Source organism: Perognathus longimembris, chromosome 14 (assembly GCF_023159225.1).
Source record: "Perognathus longimembris pacificus isolate PPM17 chromosome 14, ASM2315922v1, whole genome shotgun sequence".
NCBI lineage: Eukaryota > Metazoa > Chordata > Mammalia > Rodentia > Heteromyidae > Perognathus > Perognathus longimembris.
This window is the reverse complement of record NC_063174.1, coordinates 25,968,222-25,988,686: the sequence shown is the minus strand read 5'-3', so window position 1 is coordinate 25,988,686 and position 20,465 is coordinate 25,968,222. Positions and strand designations below refer to the sequence as shown.

At 40.7% G+C, this 20,465-nt stretch overlaps 1 protein-coding gene across 3 annotated transcripts in view; it reads right to left on the bottom strand.

Annotated features, from left to right (window-relative positions):
- The window catches only part of Peli2 (pellino E3 ubiquitin protein ligase family member 2), a 139,718-nt gene that overhangs the window by 53,057 nt on the left and 66,196 nt on the right, over window positions 1-20,465 (bottom strand). The window lies entirely within an intron of this gene.

Below are 20,465 nucleotides of genomic sequence, written 5' to 3'. Positions count from 1 at the left end.
GGACTATATCATTCTCATGCCCAAGGAAAAGGTATCTGTAGCTGCCAAGAATTTAGGACTCAGTGCTGCCTACACATTTCCTGCTCTAGAAAGGTTGGCCACAATCCAAATACTCTTAAAAATGATTCGCATGATGTTGGTGTGTGATTAATCAGAGGGATGAATATAAGCAAGTTCTTAGTCTGTCTGATGCAACATACATGGGGACAAGTGTTTAAATAGAACCTCAAACTCTTAAAATAATATCCAATCGAATTTTAAAAAGGATATTCAGTCTTCTACTTCAGTCTCTTCTACTATCCTACTAATTTTAGAAAGAAAAGGCAACAATGAGTAGAACCCCATGAGCCCTCCCGCCCCGAAAAGAAGAAAATTTCAAGGTTGAAAAGCTAATTACTTTCTGAATTTGATCCTTTGTAAATACATAATGAAACTACACACACACACACACACACACACACACACACACACACACACACACACACACACACACAGGACAGTTTTCTGTAGGGGAGGTGCATATGCATGAGAAATGCTCTAAGGAAATGAAAACATCCATCTAATTCAAACACCTGTATCTTCCATAAACACAGTGCTCTACATACAAAGTATTACTCAGCCGGCTATGGCCTGAGTGGCCAGGCTTGGACAGTAGCACTCTGGCAGGACCGGCACACTGACCAAAGCACACTGGCAGCCTGAAGCTTAGGGCAGTTAAACTAAATGGGACAAGCCAGTGGCTCCAGGCTTGGCTTTAAAAGATGACGTAAGCAACACAGAGAAATGTATCGTCCTTAGTGTAGGAGAGCTGAAAGCTGACAAGCTGAACTGGAATCTAAAAAGTTGGGCCAGTGGCAGCCTGAAGACAAGAATGGAGAGATTATACAATCAGAGTGACAAGAAACACAGAGAAGGAAATTTGAGCTGATTCATAATGAGCATAAGCAAGAATGGAGGCCCAGCTGTACCTGAATTCTCCCCAGACTCCAACAGCATCCTGACTCTCTGCCCACCAACTTAGCTCCAAGTTTCTTTGGTTATCTAACCTGCAGTCTCAACCTGTGACTGTCAGAGGAGATTAGATCATCAGCTCTGATGAAGAAGGGATGTCAGAAAAGACATTGTTAGGTACTGCTGGGAAATAAAAGCAAACATTCATGCTATCTCTCATCAAAGATGGAATAGTTTATGTATAAAAACTTTAAAGGCAGGAAGGCTGCTCAAAGCTGAGCACCCTGCTGAAGAGAGAACACATTGCCATTAGATAAGAAAGCTCGTTAGTCTCTCAGCCTCCTTTAAGAACAGTGTGCATTCTCAAAAGATTTCTGTGAACGTGCCCAAAATATCTGGATAGTCCTTGACATCATACCATAGTAATATTTTTTCTTAGAGTCACTGAGTTGTTGAATACTTCTGAAGTAGGTAACTTTTCATTTATTACAATGACACTTTAAAAAAACAAGGTCATAGTATGAGAATGAAGTAATAAACTTTGAGATGGAAATAACCATAGTTTTTAATCTGGTATATTTGCCTATAAGCTTTGTCTCAGCTTTAAGAGGTGAAACCCATAGGATATTATTGGAAGAGGAAGCGAACTGTGGTTTGGAGGAAAAGGCTTCCATCTCTGTGGGGGAGGCCATGCCACCAAGCGTGAGCAAGGCAAGTCCTTGCTCACACACAGTCCCTGCTCACACACAGTCCTTGCTCACATCCCGAGGGTGGACCAGTCAGTCACACACTCTGCACATGCCAAACCATCTCTGCTCTCCTGCACCCTGCCCCTTCATTTCCAATTCCTCACAAATTGGCAGAAAGCACAGTCCCAGCCTGGCCAGTTTTATTTTTAATCCTCACTCAATGCAAATTTAGTAGACTAATTCTTTAAAATCTAGGTTTTATTTAAAAACCTATTATATAAAAACCTATATGCCTGCAATATGTGAAGAGTCTGAATAATTTTAGTCACATAATGTAAAAACACAACTTATTATAAACAAGATAAAACAGTGGGAGAGGTTAAGGCAACTTCTATGGAGTTACCGTAACAGAACACCCTTGTACAATGATGCATGCTAACAGAGATCGAAAATGTAATGGAATTCTATGTTTCCATCAGAAAGAATGATATTGCACATTCGTAAGGAAATGGAAGACTTGAAAGAAAGTTCTACTAGGTGAAGTAAGTCAAACCCAAAGAAACATAGGTTGCATTTCCATCATTTGCTGTAACAAGAATGTGCCTATAAATCTACAAGTAAACACACTGGATGGTAAAAGACAACAAAATTACACTTGGCCATGATAAATTATACAAGACTCTAAGCATTCACACAGTGAGACCAAAGGAGGGTATTCTTAGGAGAAGATCACAAAAGCTTAATAACTATGAACTTCAAGAAACAGAAACAAGAGGCTTTTTGTTATTTTGCTTTTTAGGTGGGTTATTTTTTTTTATTTTTTTTTCCTCCTTTGTCACTGTTTTTGTTTTCTGTACCTTTGTATGTAAGCTTAAGTGTTTGGGGGAGGGTAAGAGAGCCCAGAAATGGTGGGATAAAGGGTGAACAAATCCAGCAATGATACTCATTAGACACTGTTGAAAATGAACTATACACCTGGGGGGCAGTGGTCAGGAAGGGGAAAACTGGGAGAAATCAAGGGAAGAGGTGACACTGTTCACTGTTCAAAAAGAAATGCACTTATTACCTGACTTATGTAACTGTAACCCCTTTGTCCATCACTTTTACAATAACAATAAAAATATATTTAAAAAAGAGAAAAAGACAAAGATGAATGAAAGGTATTCTACTTAGGCAGGCTTGCAAGAAGTTTAGGACTTTACAGAAATACAGTAAAGGTCCAAAGTCTAATGGTTCAAATTTTAAAATTTCTTTGTTCCAATATACATGGACATGTACCTGAGTGGCCTTAAGAGTATTTACCTGATACTGAATGAAGGAAAATAAAGACTGCAGCAAGACAAACCAGAGTGCTTAACTTAAAATCATAAAACAACACAATATGTTACCCCTGTCACAAATGAGAAACATTGAAGTGCCAATTTTATTTTATTTATTTTTATTTTTATTATCAAACTGATGTACAGAGAGGTTACAGTTTCATACTTTAGGCATTGGATACATTTCTTGTACTGTTTGTTACCCTCCTCCCTCATTCCCCCCTCCCCCTTTCCCCCCCATGAACTGTTCAGTTCATTTACACCAAACAGTTTTGCAAGTATTGCTTTTGTAGTTGTTTGTCTTTTTTTTACCCTGTGCCTCTCGATTTTGGTATTCCCTTTCAATTTCCTAGATCTAATACCAGTATACACGGTTTCCAATATACTCAGATAAGATACAGAGATAGTGTAGGTACAACCACAGGAAGGGGATACAAGAAGATCATCAACAATAGAAGCTATAGTTACACATAGCACATTGAAAGTAGTTACAACAGTGATATAACAATCGTTTCCATAACATGGAGTTCATTTCACTTAGCAACATCTTACATGTTCATAGGGGTATAGCTATTGGGCTCTTGTGATCCTCTGCTATGACTTGTCTAAACCTGTGTTAATTATTCCCTACAAGGGACACCATAGAGTCCATGCTTCTTTGGCCTGGCTCACTTCACTTAGTATAATTTTTTCCAAGTCCTTCCATTTCCTTACAAATGGGGCAATGTCATTCTTTCTGATAGAGGCATAAAATTCCATTGTGTATATGTACCACATTTCCTGATCCATTCGTCTACTGAGGGGCGGGCATCTGGGTTGGTTCCAGATTCTAGCTATGACAATTTGTGCTGCAATGAACATTGTTGTGCTGGTAGCTTTAGTATGACTTTGTTTGTGGTCTTTTGGATAGATACCCAAAAGTGGGGCTGCTGGGTCATAGGGGAGCTCTATGTTTAGCCTTCTGAGGAATCTCGATATTGCTTTCCAGAGTGGCTCAAACAGTTTACATTCCCACCAACAATGAAGTAGGGTTGCCTTTTGGCCACATCCCCTCCAACAATTGTTATTGTTCGTTTTCTTGATATAAGACATTCTTACTGGGGTGAGATAGAATCTCAATGTTGTTTTGATTTGCATTTCTTTTATGGCCAGTGATGTAAAGCATGAAGTACCAATTTTAAATAAAATGCTTTTACATGCAGTCATTTCTTATCAGTTCAGTTTTTCAGAATTTGGAGCCTCTATGAAAGTAAGGCTTTTTCCAATGCAGAGCCAACTATTAAAATACTGCACACTCCCTGAACTGGATGCCTATATGCAAAGAAGAAGGAAACCCCAGCTTATGAGCAGTGGCACAGATCACTCCTTACGTTGGGCTGGTATTTATTTTGGGAAAGTCATGGTCTACTTTGATGTTCATATGGTCCAAATTGGCTAATGAGCTCCTTCAATCCAGAGTCCTTAAACAGGCTGCCCTGCAAAGCACTCAAGCCAACCTAGAGTTGCCTACCTTATATGACAGAAAATTCCAGAAGGTAGTGCCTTGAGAGCCTCACCCAGCCTCCCTTCTCATTGCTGTTTCTCTACTCACACTGATAGCACTGTGGCTCAGGGACAGAAAATCTGCTTAGCAAGCACAAGAGCCTTAGGTTTACCCATCAATGCCATGTTTCAGGCTGGAGTTCCCTTCCTGGAGACAGATGAGCCACTCTCACTCGCTGCAAAACTGTTCTAACAGCAGCCTCGTGCTCGTCAGCCCAATCCTCTGGAGTTCCAAGTTCTCACAGATCCTTGTGGAAGATCCTACACTGGCCTTGGCTTCTCTCCTTCCTTCCCCTTCACTAGCTGTGTCTCTTTTTTTCTCTTTTTTAAAAATAATTTTTATCTTTATAAAAAGGTAATGAGCAGGGGGTTTACAGTTACTTAAGTAAAGGTATTTGTTTTTAGACAATGTTACCCCATCCTTCATTTTCTCCCACTTACTCCTCCCTATTCTCCCCAAGTTGTATGGCTGACATCCAACCTGTTTAGTGAGTATCATTTGTTGTATTAGTTTGTGCTTTGACAGGCTGTTTTCATGATTCCCTTTCCCTTCCGCTTCAAATAATCTTTTATACAAGACACAAGGTACAGAAAATTCAGAGATGTGAAAGAACAAAAGAAACTATATATAAAAAAATTAACTAAATTAAAAAAATTATGTGCAGCACATAATAAGAACCTATTGTTTACCTATCTTGGAGTATATGTTGGGACAATTCATTATATATAGACCTATGTATTAAGCAATTTAGTTGTTGATATTCCCTGTTCAGGATATCACAGACATGTTCTAGTTCTTACATATGAGGGAAATCATGCAACTTACTTTTCTTTGGGTTTGGCTGGCTGGCTTGCCTGCCTGCCTGCCCTGCCTTGCCCCGCCCTCCTCTCCCTCCCTCCTTCCTTCTACCAGTCTTGTCTCTCTGCCTCTCCTTAAAAAAATTTTAAGCTGTGCTGAGGATTAAACTAAGGATCTTATGCTTGCTAAGCAGACGTCCTATCCCTGAGCTACAGCTCCTTCAACTATCTGTGTTGACTATTTTTGAGACAGATCTTACTTTATGCCCAGGCTAGCCTAGTCTGAGCTCCACCTGCTTGTGCTCACTCTATCACTAGGAATGACAGGCAGGCACCACCTGGCCCAGCCATTGTGCTTCCCCTATAGATGGCTCACAGGTGAATGCCACTGCAAGCCAGCCATTGGCTGGGATAAAGTTTCATAAACATTTTATGCCTTGGCTGGTCTACACCGTGAGTCCCCTGATTTCCACCTTCCAAGTTAACTAGGATTACAGACCTGTGCCACCACCCATGGTCTGGACTGACATTTGCCTTTCCCTGTGCCACAGGGTATACCTCCTGTTCCATAGGGCATCCTTGCCAATGGAGTCCCATAAGCATGTGTATCTATCCCCTCCCACATTCTAAGCACTTGGCAGCTCTGATGGCAAGACTGGGGAGACTCATACTGGATGTCTGGTTACCTGCACACACCAAGCCCTCCAAGGCAGCATGGGAAAGCACAGCTGCACACCTGCAATGGAATACCAGCAAGGCTTGCACTGGTCTGGATGATGTAGGGAGTGAGGGACCCAGAGAAGGCAGTTGGGGGGGGGGGGGGAGCTGGTCTTTACTGTTGGATTCAATTCTATTTTACATACTGGCAAGTTTATGAGACGCACAAGTCCAATGAACGAAAGACTTCCTTGTTGAAATACAAAGGCAAATGTCTGCACGGGTGTACAAAACACTTCTTTCCATAGACACAAGTACAAGCTAAACTATCACAGACAAAATAGATTGCTTAAAATCAGAACTGCTTTCGTGAGTTAATAATGAGACAAAATTCTTACCAACAACAATAGGTAGAAGTAGAAGAAGATATAAATGACATCACATTGTTGTGTAAGAATTCTTCCCTACAGAACTTTGAACAGATGACCCTGTTCTTAAGAATAACAACTTTAGGAGCCAGTTTTCACAGTGAGCTATTAAACTTTTAAAAAGATACCAGAGGGCAAAGTCATGGTGGACTTCCCAAGTGAGGGAGACTCCAACTTATTAGCTGCATACATCATACTTGGTCATACATAGTCACTACCAGAGGGAGATGTGATTTAGGGCAGACTTAATAAATCCATGCCACGATCTACTTTCCCTTGAGTCTGACGTCTTAAGTCTCTACATTTGCAAGCAACACTGAAAACATTCACTAAAGCAAGGACTCTTTTAACAGAACATAGGGCCTTAAAATGAAGTCTGCCCACTCAAATGAATACTGAAAGCCATGCAGGGATTTGCCTGAACACTGACCTGTGGTGATTTTGTTTTTTACCCCAGAACTTTTTAGAGTACATATGCAAATTCATCAGTCTCTTTTCTTCTTCTTTACTGTAAAGGTGGTCTACAGAGGTGTTATAGTTATGTATTTAGTACATTTCTTTTTAACAGTGTCACCACATTCCCTTATCTTTTCCTCCCAGTGCCTTGTAATTATCACTGCTGAGTTATATCACCCCTCGTCCCACTCTCTTTTTTTCTTTTGCCAGTCGTGGGACTTGAACTTAGGGTGTCCTTGACTTCTTTTTGCTCAAGGTTAGCACTCTACCATTTGAGCCACAGCACCATTTCCAGCTTTTTCTGTATATGTGGTGCTGAGGGATTGAACCCAGGGCTTCATGCTAGGCAAACACTCTACCACTAAGCCATATTCTCAGCCCCTTTTCTTCTTCTTAAAAGCCATATTCCTCCATACTTGAATACAACCAATTTATACTGCTTCATTATTTTGCAAGCTATGAAATCAATTGCTCTAAAATGCTATAATCTAGGCTGGGCAAGGTGGGCCACACTTGCCATCCTAGTTATTTTGGAAGCAAAAATTGGGAGGACTGTGATCTGAGGTCAACCTACGCATAAAGTTTGTGAGACTCAATCTCAGCCAATAAAGGTGAACGTGGTAGTGGGAAACTGTCATCAAGCTAAGCAGAAAAGGCCAGGACATAAACGCAAGACCCTATCTCAGAAACAATGGCTGGAGGCATATCAAGCAGAAGAGCCCCTGCCTAAAAAGTATGAGGCACCAAGTTCAAACCCTAGTGCCACCTAAAGGGGGAAAAACCCTAGGTACATTAATCTTTACACTATCTTCAGGTATTTATGTTTACCAAAACAGGCAAGGGAGTGAAGGAAAGCAGGCATTATATAGAACAAATTAGCAAATGAATCTCCTGGAATTTTAGCAAACATCATGCAATTCTTGTAAAATCAGAGTAAATTGTGTCTACCTAAGAAAAATGAGTAATAACTTACTGTGATTTCTTCTACCTTTTCTGCAGTGTTAGAAGTTACTAAACACAGTACTGAATTCCAATTCTCACCAATGAGTTTAATAATAAGTAAGCAAATATTTTTCTAGTGTGAGAGAAGTCAAGATAAGTATCCAGTCTATAAACAGTCTCTTTTAAAACTACATTTTCCCCTCTCTATGTCGAATCCACATCCCCTCTCTATGTCCAATCCACATCTGCTTCTATTTTGCTTTCCTATTATTATGGCTTCATAGACCCACCATTTTGGCCTTTCTCTGCACATCTGCAATCCCCAGGGGAGCAGTATGACACAGGACTAGAGGCCAGGCTGTTTGCTCCTAGAGACTCAGGCAAATACTTACCACAGATGAATTACAGGACACAGTGGCAGGGAATGCTTGTTCTGCAGATCCCAACAAGTGAATTGGGGAGAGGAAGTCACAGTTTTAGAGCACCGTGCACCATCCCTCCAGTGTCTAAGTCCTTGGCGCTGAGGGCCTCAGGAGTTTAAGATAAGCTTAGCTCTTAAGGCTAGATCTCTGTTAAACTGATGCAGTTAAGAGAAATGAAGACCAAAACAGTCAGCTGAGGAGTGGATTCCTTTGGCAGTGGGGGTGGTGAAAGCAGTGTGACTTGCCTGTGGTTTGAGGAGCCCTCTGTCTCCCCTGGGTTTTCTTGGATGGGTCCCATGTATCAAGCATTGCTAGACTGAGCAAACTATATGTTCCAGCTGGAGTCAGCCATAGTCATTCCACTTCCCCTCCTTATGTTGAAATAAGCTGATCTGCCAGTTGCCAATCTATCAATTATGTCCTGCATCTGCTCCCCTCTTCTACATTCATTCCTCGTCCCTTCTCCATCAGTACTTTGGCTTCCTTTAGAAACTCCACCCCCACACCTCATCCATCCACATACTTCAGCCAACCTGTGCAATAAACAAGAGAGTGCAAGAAGTTGTTATCCACCTGCTCTCAACTCCCCAAACTGCATTACTATGACATACCTGGCAATGACTACCCCCAAACAAGAGACATCTTATTCCCTTTTCCACAAAAGCACAGCCATGTGTGGAATCTCGTACCTGAGGGGAAGTATCTGTCCGGAAAGGCCACCATTTCCTAATTTTCCTGGGCTAGGACTAACTCTGTTCCCTGATCGCTTATGTCATCCCTGTGCACTGAAAAGACTGTTCTTTCAACCAATTCTTTCCAAATGGCCTTTGACCAAAAAAAAAAAATCTGTCATTTTAGGACATAATATTGCATTAGTATATTTTCTCATGGACAGAGTTTCTTCTGATCTACATCCAGCTAAACAACTTCTGGAATTTGAAAAAAAAAATGGATCACAGCTGTGAAGAGATTTAATTATGCAAGCCAATGAAAAGGACATCTTGCCATGAAGATTAAGTGGTGTGACTCTGTGTGTGTGTGTGTGTGTGTGTGTACACACCTGTTAGTCAAGCCAATCATGGCTTCCTCTATATTTTCCTCAAGAGTGGCATGAGGCAGGGAGCTAATGCTCACTGAATTCCTCCCATGTGATGTGTTAAGCTCATCCCAATGCTATGAGCTAAACACTGTTATACCTCTTCTAAAAAAAAAGAAACTGAGCAATTGGTCTCCAGGATAAATATAAACATTCAGGGTTAAAATGAAATAGGTGTTCAGACCACCAACTATAACATTCATTTATACACCATATTGTTAATTCACCAGTAGTTTCTGAGGAGTGAAGTCTCCATCAGTAAAATTTCTCTGTGTATAGATAGCTACACACAGAGAGAGAACTCCAAATCAGTATATGTTGTACCTAGGAGATGATGTTTTAGCCTCAAATTGTGAAAAAACTTATTATCCTGGCCAAAATACCTCAATATTTTAGACGTGGACTCTGGCAAGTAGGAATCTCTGCAGTTTAAATGATCACTCCTGAGCACGAGGTAGGCAGACATTGGGGGCTGGCTGAGAGATTATGTGTCTATTCCCATGTATTTACTACCTTCAACACAAGACCGGCAAATCCCTGGAATCTGCCGCCCACGGTGCAGGTGCAGAGCAAAGTGAGCCTCAAACCCACTTCTCCCAAACATTCTCACGTTCTCTGAGAATGATGGCCACCGTCTGTTCAACTCACCTATGCCCAGTTTACCCACACAACTTCCTTTGATATCCCAGGGGCTGAGAGGCACTTTCATACCCAGATTCTCCACTTGGCCTTTCCTCTCCTTCTCATTTGCTTAAATGAAGTGTCCACAATGGTGTTTGCTCTTTATGAGATATTGTGAAGTCCCACATATTGGCTAAACTCTACTTGAGCTTCTTAGAAAGCATGACTAGGACGGAGGTGAAGACATAGACTTTATCTCAGATATGTTGCATCTCCAACTCATAGGCTTCACTGTTGTTGACCGTTTATAAACTAGGGCCATGCACTTCTGTTAGAATAGATCCATGTGATTTTGGAAAGTGAAAAAAAAAAAGGCATTTGGATACAACTTCAGCTATGTAGATGTCTATAGATTTTCTGGAAATCTTTAGAGAATTCTGGATTTTAGTCACCAAGAGGGTACCATTTCTTGCCACCTTGTCCTAGCTCTTATCCACTGTCATTCAGCTCCACTACTTCCTCCTCATCTTGGTGGTGGCTGTCTGTTGACTGGTGGAGACCTGAGTTTTCAAGCTAGCTGCCTACTGCTTTGTCCTTTTCACTCTCAGGGCATATTTCTCCCTCCATCCTTTTTATGCTTATATGATCACTCAATAAAATTTCATGCAAAAGAACGAACATACTATTTGATTTCATGATTTTGGCAAAATCAGCATGCAGTACTGGAATGATTTTATACAGTGTTACCCTTTTAAAGAAACTATTATGCAAATGCCAAAACATGGGGAGAAACTGATTAGTTTCTGCGTGTTTTTCCATGGTAAAAATTTTTACTTTTTTTTCTTCAGAAAAATAGATACAGAGAAAAATAGATACATGCTGCATCTTACAACTATGCTGGTTCAAAACCATCTTTTTCTTTTCAGTGATTTTTATTTTTGCAAATACCAATTTCTAGCTAGGTTGTCATCTGTGTGTCAAACAGTAAAACACAACTCTGCTGATGTGCCTCTGTATGAGTGAAATTAACCTGATTTTTAAAGCTGCGGAGAGTTAAACCAATATTCCTTTGGAGCAGCCCACTGCAGTTGCCCCTGCGCTGGTGCTGGCCTTTGTCATGGGCATCAGCAGCTGGGACACATTTGCTGTTGCCTCTCTCTCATTCAGAGCCTTGTACTGAGAGCAGCAAATAAGGAACAAATTGGAGCTAAATGTCTGCAGCCTGCAGATAAGGCACATGTTTGTGAAACAGGAAAATTCTCCATGTCTGCTATTAACTTATTGTTTACGCGCACTGCTTGGGATAGGATTCCCATGGCAAGCATTGATAAAGCAATAAAGAGTGGGAGCAGAACACTTATATTATCTGTTCCGCTGCATGAGTTGTTTTCAATCTCGAGCTTCTTTAAGGAGCCTGTATCCACTAAAGACCTAACAAGGGACTCTTTCTACCAGGATGTCAGTTGCCTCAAGTCCTTTGTGGAATAGGACTAGTTACATAAAACACATAAAAATAAACAACTGCATAAAATGAATGCTGTGTCATATCACTTGTCAGTTTTCCCACAATGCACAATTTTACCCATCTAATTTTTTGTTCCCAAATTGATGACAGAAATGGACGGAATGAATAATCATCCATTAGGGGTCATCTACCAACAAGGAGTGTGCATCCTGCAAGTGGGACCAAAGAAGTAGCTGAGGAATATAGAGCAGCTACTAAGCTCACCACTGACTTCACTATGGGGCTGACTGTTAAGGCCTCTTCCATACTGATGGAGAAGTTTCTTGGAGAGGTGACAGAGGCTTGTGAGAGCTAGAGCTTAGGTGAAACAAAGCATGTCCTTGTCACTAGGAGAAGCAAGGATGGTCAGGAAGAAGAATCCCAAGAGGGAAAGACAAAATGAAGTCATGTGGACTTTAGGCAACTCAACATTCATTAAAAAAAATAAAAACTTAAGAAGAATGAAGATGCTTGTATTTGAAGGCCTTCATATCCTAAGATTATGCAGACGAGAGGTGAAGAGTGCAAAAAAGCATACCAAACTGGCAGCTTATAAAATCAACACAAGAACAGCCTGGGTACCACCTGCTGCGGTGATACATGCACAGCACCCCACAACCAACACTTCAGATCTACCCTCTGAGAATTACTCACAATAAATTTAAGTATGACCAAACTGCATGTGTCTACAAATCAGATGACCACTACTACTACTGCCCACACCTGTTGACAATCAAGCTCTCTACTTTAGGTAGCCTTATATATAATCTTCTGAGCCAATTAAATCATCTTTCTCAAATCCTCCTTCTCTCCCATCTTCCCTCCCTCTCCCTCCTCTTTTTCCTCATAGTGTCTGCATAATCACTCTTGATCTGGTTTGGACCCTAAGGTATTGCCCACAAAGATAATGTGGAATAGTATTTTCATGTCCATCTCTTAGGGAAAAAAAAGTAAAGGAAAAATTCTGGGCGGAAGAGTAGCCAGCAAAAACATAAACTGAGACACAAAAAAAAACCTGCATACCGTAGACTACACATTCTTCAAATATACAAAAAGTGGCAACAAGGAAAGGAAAGAAGCAATGTTGGGTCAATACCAATCATGTTGGTTACCACCTGATCCACCATACAAAGATATCTAAGGACCATAGAGGGATAAATAACAAGAAAATGCATTCCTGTTTATTTTGCTTAACTGAATGTCCTAATGGGAGAAAAAGATCTGAGTGAAAAGCAGCTAGCTATTAAAGATTGTATTCTCTGAAGGGAGATAACCCAGGAAATAATGTCGGAGCACAGCTACTTCACCTGGCCAAGGACAGGATTAGTAATGGGTTCAAGTCCCAGCTTTGCCATCCGTCAGCTGAGTTAATGCTGAGCAGGTTTCTTCATACAGAACAGGAATTATTAGCATATCCAGCCAGTAGGGTGTTTGGAGGAGTTACAGTAGATCCTTTATGGAGCGCTTGCAAGGTGAATGACCCTTCATAAAGAGCTCTCACCAGTAAGCAGAGCATGAGCCTGGAGAACAGTGTTTGCTAAAAGAGAGAGAGCTGGAGAGCAGGGAGTGGGAGAGGCAGGCCTGCTGACAAACACTACATGGAATGTGCCAGAAGAAGAGAAGTGCACAGGTGCCCCCCACCCCACCAAACAGAATCTGAACACAAATAAATGCCTGTCAAAATGTTAAGATCTCAAAGGTTGGAACATGATGAAAAATAAATGATTTCACTTTTTTCTATAATGAAATATATGTCCAGCTTCTAGTGAGCAGAACAAAAAGCCACCAACTCCTGGGTATTTTATATATGTCTATCTGAATTAGGGAAGGAAAGGGAAGGGAAACATTAAAACGGTGAGACAAAAGGCAAAGGACTACAGCAGCAATATTTACAAGATAATATGCTGTAAACTAAATGCACATTGGGGTGGGGGGTATGGAAGTGGGGGGAAGGAGGATGAGAGAGAAGAAAGGTGGGAGAATAATGAGGGGGTATCAAGTTGGACAAGAAATGCACTCACTACCTAATGTATGTAACTGTAACCAGTAAGCAGAGCAGATTTCTCTCCCACAAGGAGAGGAGCTGGAACAGACCTACTGGGAGGTGAAGAGGATAAGAGAGCTGGGCTGCAGACCCTGAGACACACATGCAGCCACTATGTGAATCTGGATAAACTCTGCTGCTCATGGCCTCAGTTTCGTCTTCGGTGAAAAGGAGATATTCCTCACTTGGCCAACGTTTCTACCTCAGGGGACTGTCATCACCTCAAAGGAGATGTGTGCCACACTGGAAAGCAGCAGCATAGGAAAGTAAGGAATGCTATGACTGGAAACAACTTCTTCAGAAGCCCTTTCCTCAATGCATTTAACACACCATTACACCTCCTGTAAATAGTTCAAACTTCCACAACTCAGCTGAGATGCTGAAAAAGGACTGAATCATTTAGAACACGTTTGGAAATGATTAAACTCTTCAATTCTTATATAGGTAAGCAAAATTATTCTTAGAGACATGATGATGTTGCATGAAGCCTTAACTGTCAGCAGCTCATGGAAAGAAATCAAACCAGCCGGACTTTTTGTTGTTGTTGTTTTTCAGAGAAGTCAGAAAACCAAACCCCGATGACATAAAGCTGGACAGCAATAGCACTGGGAACACAGCCTCTGCCGCAGAGCTGTGTTCTTTCCTTGCCTCTGAACTAAGGTTAAGAGGAATGCCATCACATCTGCACCAACAAATCCAATCGTCAGATACACACAAGTCAGTCACTACAAAGATGGACAGCTATAATTTGACAAAAACAACACAATTATATGAAATATATGCCTTTAGGAACAACTGTGTTTGTAGCAAACAGAAAGCCTACCCTTGGATGAGAGTATGCATATTGCATAAAATAACAGTACTGCTTGAAAATCCAACACTAGCTTATACTCTCTGCCAGGCAAGCAGTTTAACAAGCTTTTGTAAAAATGTTAAGTGGTAAAAATGTTGAGTGGTAACTTCTTTGTACAAGTATTTAAATATGATAGTTAAAATATAAGTTAAAAATAAGCTGGAAAAGGAAGTTATAGAACAGGACTAGCCTCAACCATCTCTGAAAGCAGGAAATGAAACAAAAACGAACTTTTAACAAATAATGTCACAGATTCTTCACAACTGCAAAGTGACCTTGAATAGCCTCAGCCCCAGGAAGACACACACAAGTGAAGCCTGATTTTAAGAAAATGATGAATTATTTCATAGGCACATAAACCACAAATGTTATCAGTAAGCCTTGTCTATTATAATGTTGATTAAATAATGAAGAAAAACAATTCCTGAGGAGAAGTGACAAGCATTTTCACATAAAACTAAGATTATAACAATGACTCCAATATAATAAGGATTTCACAGCATTGCAGCATGAAATGTGACTACAAAGTAAAACTGCATGACTTCTACCAGCCATGGCACTATCATTACCACAGCCACAGGAGAAATGGGTACCCAAATTCCACACTACTGCTGACAAGTGACAAGACCTAACAGGTGGCATTAAGTGGCAGTGAGCTAAATGAGAAGTTATATTTCCCAAACTGGGTGACATTTCAAGACTTTCCTTTCTTAAGACCTTGGTGATTCTAAAACATAAGATGCTTCTTAACTCATGTGTTCGGTTACCCAAGTGTGGAATCCAATTAAAATATTATTACAGTTTAACATTACACACAAATTTGTACAGTTGATTTAAGTTATTTTGTCTCTGACTGCTTCTTCCAGTCATGACTCATGCACTTAACTCACACTAGCAGTCCTCAACCCAGAAAACAGGGAAATAATCCTTAACTCTTTATTCTCCATTTTTCACCTTCACTTTCCAAATCTTTCATTGAGTTGAAAATCTATTTTGAATATTCTTCAACTAGATTTACCAACTATAAGTATTTTACCTGGCCTGCTCTCTTTTTATGCATGCATCTTTTCCTTTGGCCAACTTGAAATGAGGAATTTTAAATTGCTTCTAAGAACAAGGATGTTACCCTATATAACCACTGTACTAGTGTAACACTAAAGAATCTAACATTAGGCACAGCGTAATGGCACACATTTATAATCTCAACATGGGAGGCTGAAGCAGGAGGATCTCAACTTCAAGATCAGTTGGACTGCCTAGTGAGATTCTTGCCTCAAAAAAAACAAAACAAAACAAACAACAAAAAACCTGCCAGGTGCCAATGGCTCACACCTGTAATGCTAGCTACTCAGGAAGCCAAAATCTGAGGATCATGTAAATTCAAGGCCAACCCAGGCAAGAAGGTTCATGAGACTTTTATCTCTAATTAAACACAGAAGAAGCTGGAAGTGGCCCTGTGGCTCAAGTGGTCAAGTGCTAGCCTTGAACTCAGGAGCTCAGGAACAGCACCCAGGCCCAGAGTTCAAGCCCCCCTTCCATCTCCCCCCAAAACCCAACAACAACAACAACACAACAACAAAAACCAAGCCAACAACAGCTCTAGAAATTTAATGTACAACATCTACTCATAGTCAAATCCCCCCTAATTTCCCCAGAAATATTCTCTCTTCTGCATTTTTCCAATCCAGGATCCAATCAAAGATCAAGCACTTCATTTATGCAGATTCATGTCTCCTTTCATCAGGCAGAAACCCCTGCACATTTTATGCAGCTTCTGACATTGCTGCAGTAGCAATCTGTTGGCTCTTTGTAAGCCACTGGCAAACAAACCTGAGTTAGTGAGGACTTTGTTGATCTTTCCAATCCCAGCCCTTCAAATGGTTTACAAGCATCTACTTTCCTGTATTAAAATGCTTTTCAGGTGTAAATATTTAAATCATTGTTCTCAAACGTTTTCTGAATGCCCTTGTATGCTTCCTTAAAAATTACTGAAAAATCCTTCAAAAGCTTTAGTTCCCATGTAATATCTATGAGCATTTACTATAAATCATAAAATTGAAAATTTTTACTCATTCACTAATTCACTTAAGAGTAACTATTATAAATAACAGTATTACAAAAGTTTGTGAAAAAATACTCTGCTATTAAAGAATAATCCATGGGAAGAGTGACATTGTTTTATATTCTTGCAAATCTTGTCAGGATCTGGCTGGAGTCAGCATGGAATCAGTTGCAACCATCGATTTGGCTGAAGTATATGAAGGAAATCTAGACTTCCACAGATAGAAACAGGAGAAATATCTAAACAGCCTTTTCAGATAACAGCAGTCATTTATGTGAAACAGCAATAAAACTTGACAATGGATCATTTCTTAAAGGTTAGTCATGATGAGGACAATAAAATCTACTGGAGTCTAAATTTTTATTATTTATTTATTTGCCAGTTCTGGGGCTTGAACCCAGGGACTAGGCACAGTCCCTGGCTTCCTTTTGCTCAAGGCTAACACTCTACCACTTGAGTCACAGCGCCACTTCTGGCATTTTTTTTCTGTGTATGTGGTGCTGAGGAATTGAACCCAGGGCTTCATGAATGCTAGGTAAGCACTCTACCACTAAGCCACCTTCCCAGCCCCAAGGAATCTGATTTTTATATAGACTTGATCAAGAAAGATTAGTTCACTCAATTATGAAGATCTCCCAATTGTTGACACATTTTGTATACGTATCAAAAAAATCTCGTTTATTAAATGTCACCAGCAAGCTCATCAGAAGAGTCCTAAATACTGGGAACTAGGTCTTTATCAGATACAAATTTTCCAAAATCTACAGTTTTTGCTTGAAAGCTTGACCAGCAAATTTCCTTTCAGAAAATGATTGTCAAATACTTAAGTATAAATAAATATGGTTGCCTAGTATGCAAGAGGCCCTGGGTTCAACTTCTCAGTACCACATAAACAAAAGAAATAAAAAATAGAAAATAAATATAGAAGTCTCTCTCTCCCCCTCCCTCCCTCCCTCCCTCCCTCCCTCTCTCTCTCTCTCACACATACACATACACACACACACCATCCAGCATTTACTTTCATTTAATAACATTGCTCCATGAGAAGCTAGTCTGGCTTGGAGGTTAAGCTACTGCACAGACCTTTTCTTAGGAAGAACCATGAAGCTTTTGAATATAAAGAAGTTCTATATACACATTTCCCATTTGATCATGCATGACATCGAGGTGTACACTCCAGGATGAAAACTAAATGAAAACAATGTTTGCTGCTTTAACAAGTAAAACTGCAGCTTTTCAATGGCAAATGCTCTGTTGGTGATGAGCAGTAAAAGTAACTACAGCACAGAGCCAAAGCATTCATGCTAAGGTGCCTGCAGTTTCATCCATTACTGCTTTTGAACTTTTAGTGCAAATGGCCACACAAGGAGAAAGAAAAACCCAATACTATCCCAACCACCCGCTTCTTCACCATCTTCCAGTTAAATGGAAATACTTTTCATTCTTGGCCCAGATTTTGCTGTGCCTGTTGGAAACAATCATTTCCTGTTCCCTCCTCCTTGTCCCCCTTCCTTGACTTCTTGTTTTTTTTTTTTTGTTTGTTTGTTTTTTTTGTTTGGCCAGTCCTGGGGCTTGGACTCAGGGCCTGAGCACTGTCCCTGGCTTCTTTTTGCTCAAGGCTAGCACTCTGCCACTTGAGCCACAGCACCACTTCTGGCCGTTTTCTGTATATGTGGTGCTGGGGAATTGAACCCAGGGCTTCATGTATACGAGGCAAGCACTCTTGCCACTAGGCCATATCCCCAGCCCTTTCCTTGACTTCTTTCTTAGGTTCCATAAGTCTTTTCCCTGGAAATCCTGGTCTATCTCCCTGATGGAGGTCAGATGCCCTTCTAGGACTTCCGCTGCACCTGCACCTGCCTGCTGCAGTGAGGGATGTTTAGTGGGAGCTCTTGAGATGCTCCCTCCCCACTGGCACTGGCCTAGCAAGCACTTAAGAATTGTCAAATCAGTAACCAGACTGACTCCTCAACAGTCAGGGCTCTCTCCATAAAGCTGGCTGAGGTACCTTGATAACACAGCACTTGAACTTGAGGGCCAGGGCCATGTCTGATATGTGAAAGAAAGGTGTCTGGTTTTTATCACCTGTATGACTAGAAAAGATTAACATTTTATATTTGCTTTTTGAGTCCTGATGTGAATACATGACAAGTGCCAACGTGGTATATGGCTGTTACTGGCTCAGGGTTCAGAGTCCATCAAGAGATCTCACTATCCATTTCCCCCTCTGTCTAGGTAATGATAAAGCCTAGCTGTATTTTAGTCATATGTGAGCTGGTATTTCCATGTAAGTGTAATTTGGAAACAGAATATGACATCCACTAGGCATATCAATCCTTATTCCAAATATACCCCCTTCCACATAGCATGCCACATACTACAAAGCATAATAATACCATGTTCAAGCCATGTTGTTTCGGATTTTCTTACTGGGATCTATGTCCTTTGGCACACACAAAAAGAAGAAGAAAAAGAAAAAGAGAAGGAAGTAGAGGTGTGGCTCAAGTGGTAGAGTGCTAGCCTTAAACAAAACAAAACAAAAAGCCAAACATGAGAGAGTGTGAGGCCCCTGAGTTCAGGGCCAGTACTGGCACAAAAATAATAAATAAAACCTTGAAAGCAGGAGGCATCACATCCTTGGTACTCACCATAATACACGGTGTGTACCAGATGCCTAAAGCAGGTTAAAGCTATTAAACGAGATAATGTATTTAAAGTTCTTAGCCCAGTGACCAGAACATAGTCAGCAATCCATAGGGAAGCTGCTCTGATTTGATATGGTGATAATTAAAGGAATGATGTCGTGGTTTATACAGTCACCGTTTTGCTCTACCAGCCCTGGTGGCAATGGGAAAAATAGGATGTGGCAATGTTAGCAGGTGTTTAAGGGTAATGAGCAATGATGCGGTTCATGAACCTTAAGGCTGCATTTCATTCTGTTCTTGGCTGGCACATTCTGTTATGAATTTCCACTGTCTCCCCAGGACTTCACTGCAGACTTACAATTCAACAGCCATGTGATCACTGAAAACTAAAGGTGCTGATTTCATCACTTGTTGAGCACATTTTGATGGGGAACAAGGAACAGCAGGTCATTCTCACATCACACAAAGCCAATCCCCCTGAGGATAATACCAGACAAGTTTAATAAAAGGAGTGGCAGTGATCTGGGAATTCAGAAAACACTTGACAGCACTCCTTATCAAAGGTGCACAAGAGCCCCAGAACTACAGGGAAATTGGTATTAAATGGACTGAACCGCAGGCAACAAAGGAAATGCTCAAGGAGAAAAGGCAGAGTCTAAAAATTCTGTATGGGCTGCTTTAAAAAAAAAAGTGCAGGATCCTTAACGTCATTTTAAAACATCTGAAGGGAAGCCACTGTTTTCTAGGAACATAACACCATTAGCAAAACAAAGTTGCCTTTAATGGAAAATTAGAAATATCACACCCAGCCTAGCACATAAAAATGAGTCATTTACTGAACTCTGCATTGACAACTTACTGAAATAGCTGGTGTGACCCAAACAGGAGTTAAGCTGGGAGAAAAGTCTCCAAAGGTTCACAAAACATAATCTACTGGGGAAGGAGTGGAAGAGGTATTTCATCAATTTAAGAATAAATTTAAAAGTTTTCCTTAAAAGAGAAAAGGAAGACTATAGGAACACCCACATTCTGATATAATCTTTGCTTCTGATTAATTCTGATAACAAGCCACAGCCAACTATTTGTGAGTTTAGTTTAGCTTTGTCCCTACCAGGGTTTAATCTCAGGGACCCCGGGAACTCTCTTGGCTTGCTCACCTGGCTGGCACTCTACCACTTGAGCCACACCTCCAGCTCTGCTTTTTTTTTTTCCCATGGTTAATTGGAGATGGAATCTTACTGACTTTTCTACCTTGGCTGGCCTGACAACCATGATCCTCCAGATTTCATCCTCCTTTGTAGCTAGGATTATAGGCATGAGCCACCAATACCTAATTATAGCTAATTTGTTATGATCAAGCAGAGGAAAGTATTGGAAGCACTAGCCCCCAAATCAGAAGACAAAGTTACCATTTGTTCTAATGAAGCCATCTTCCT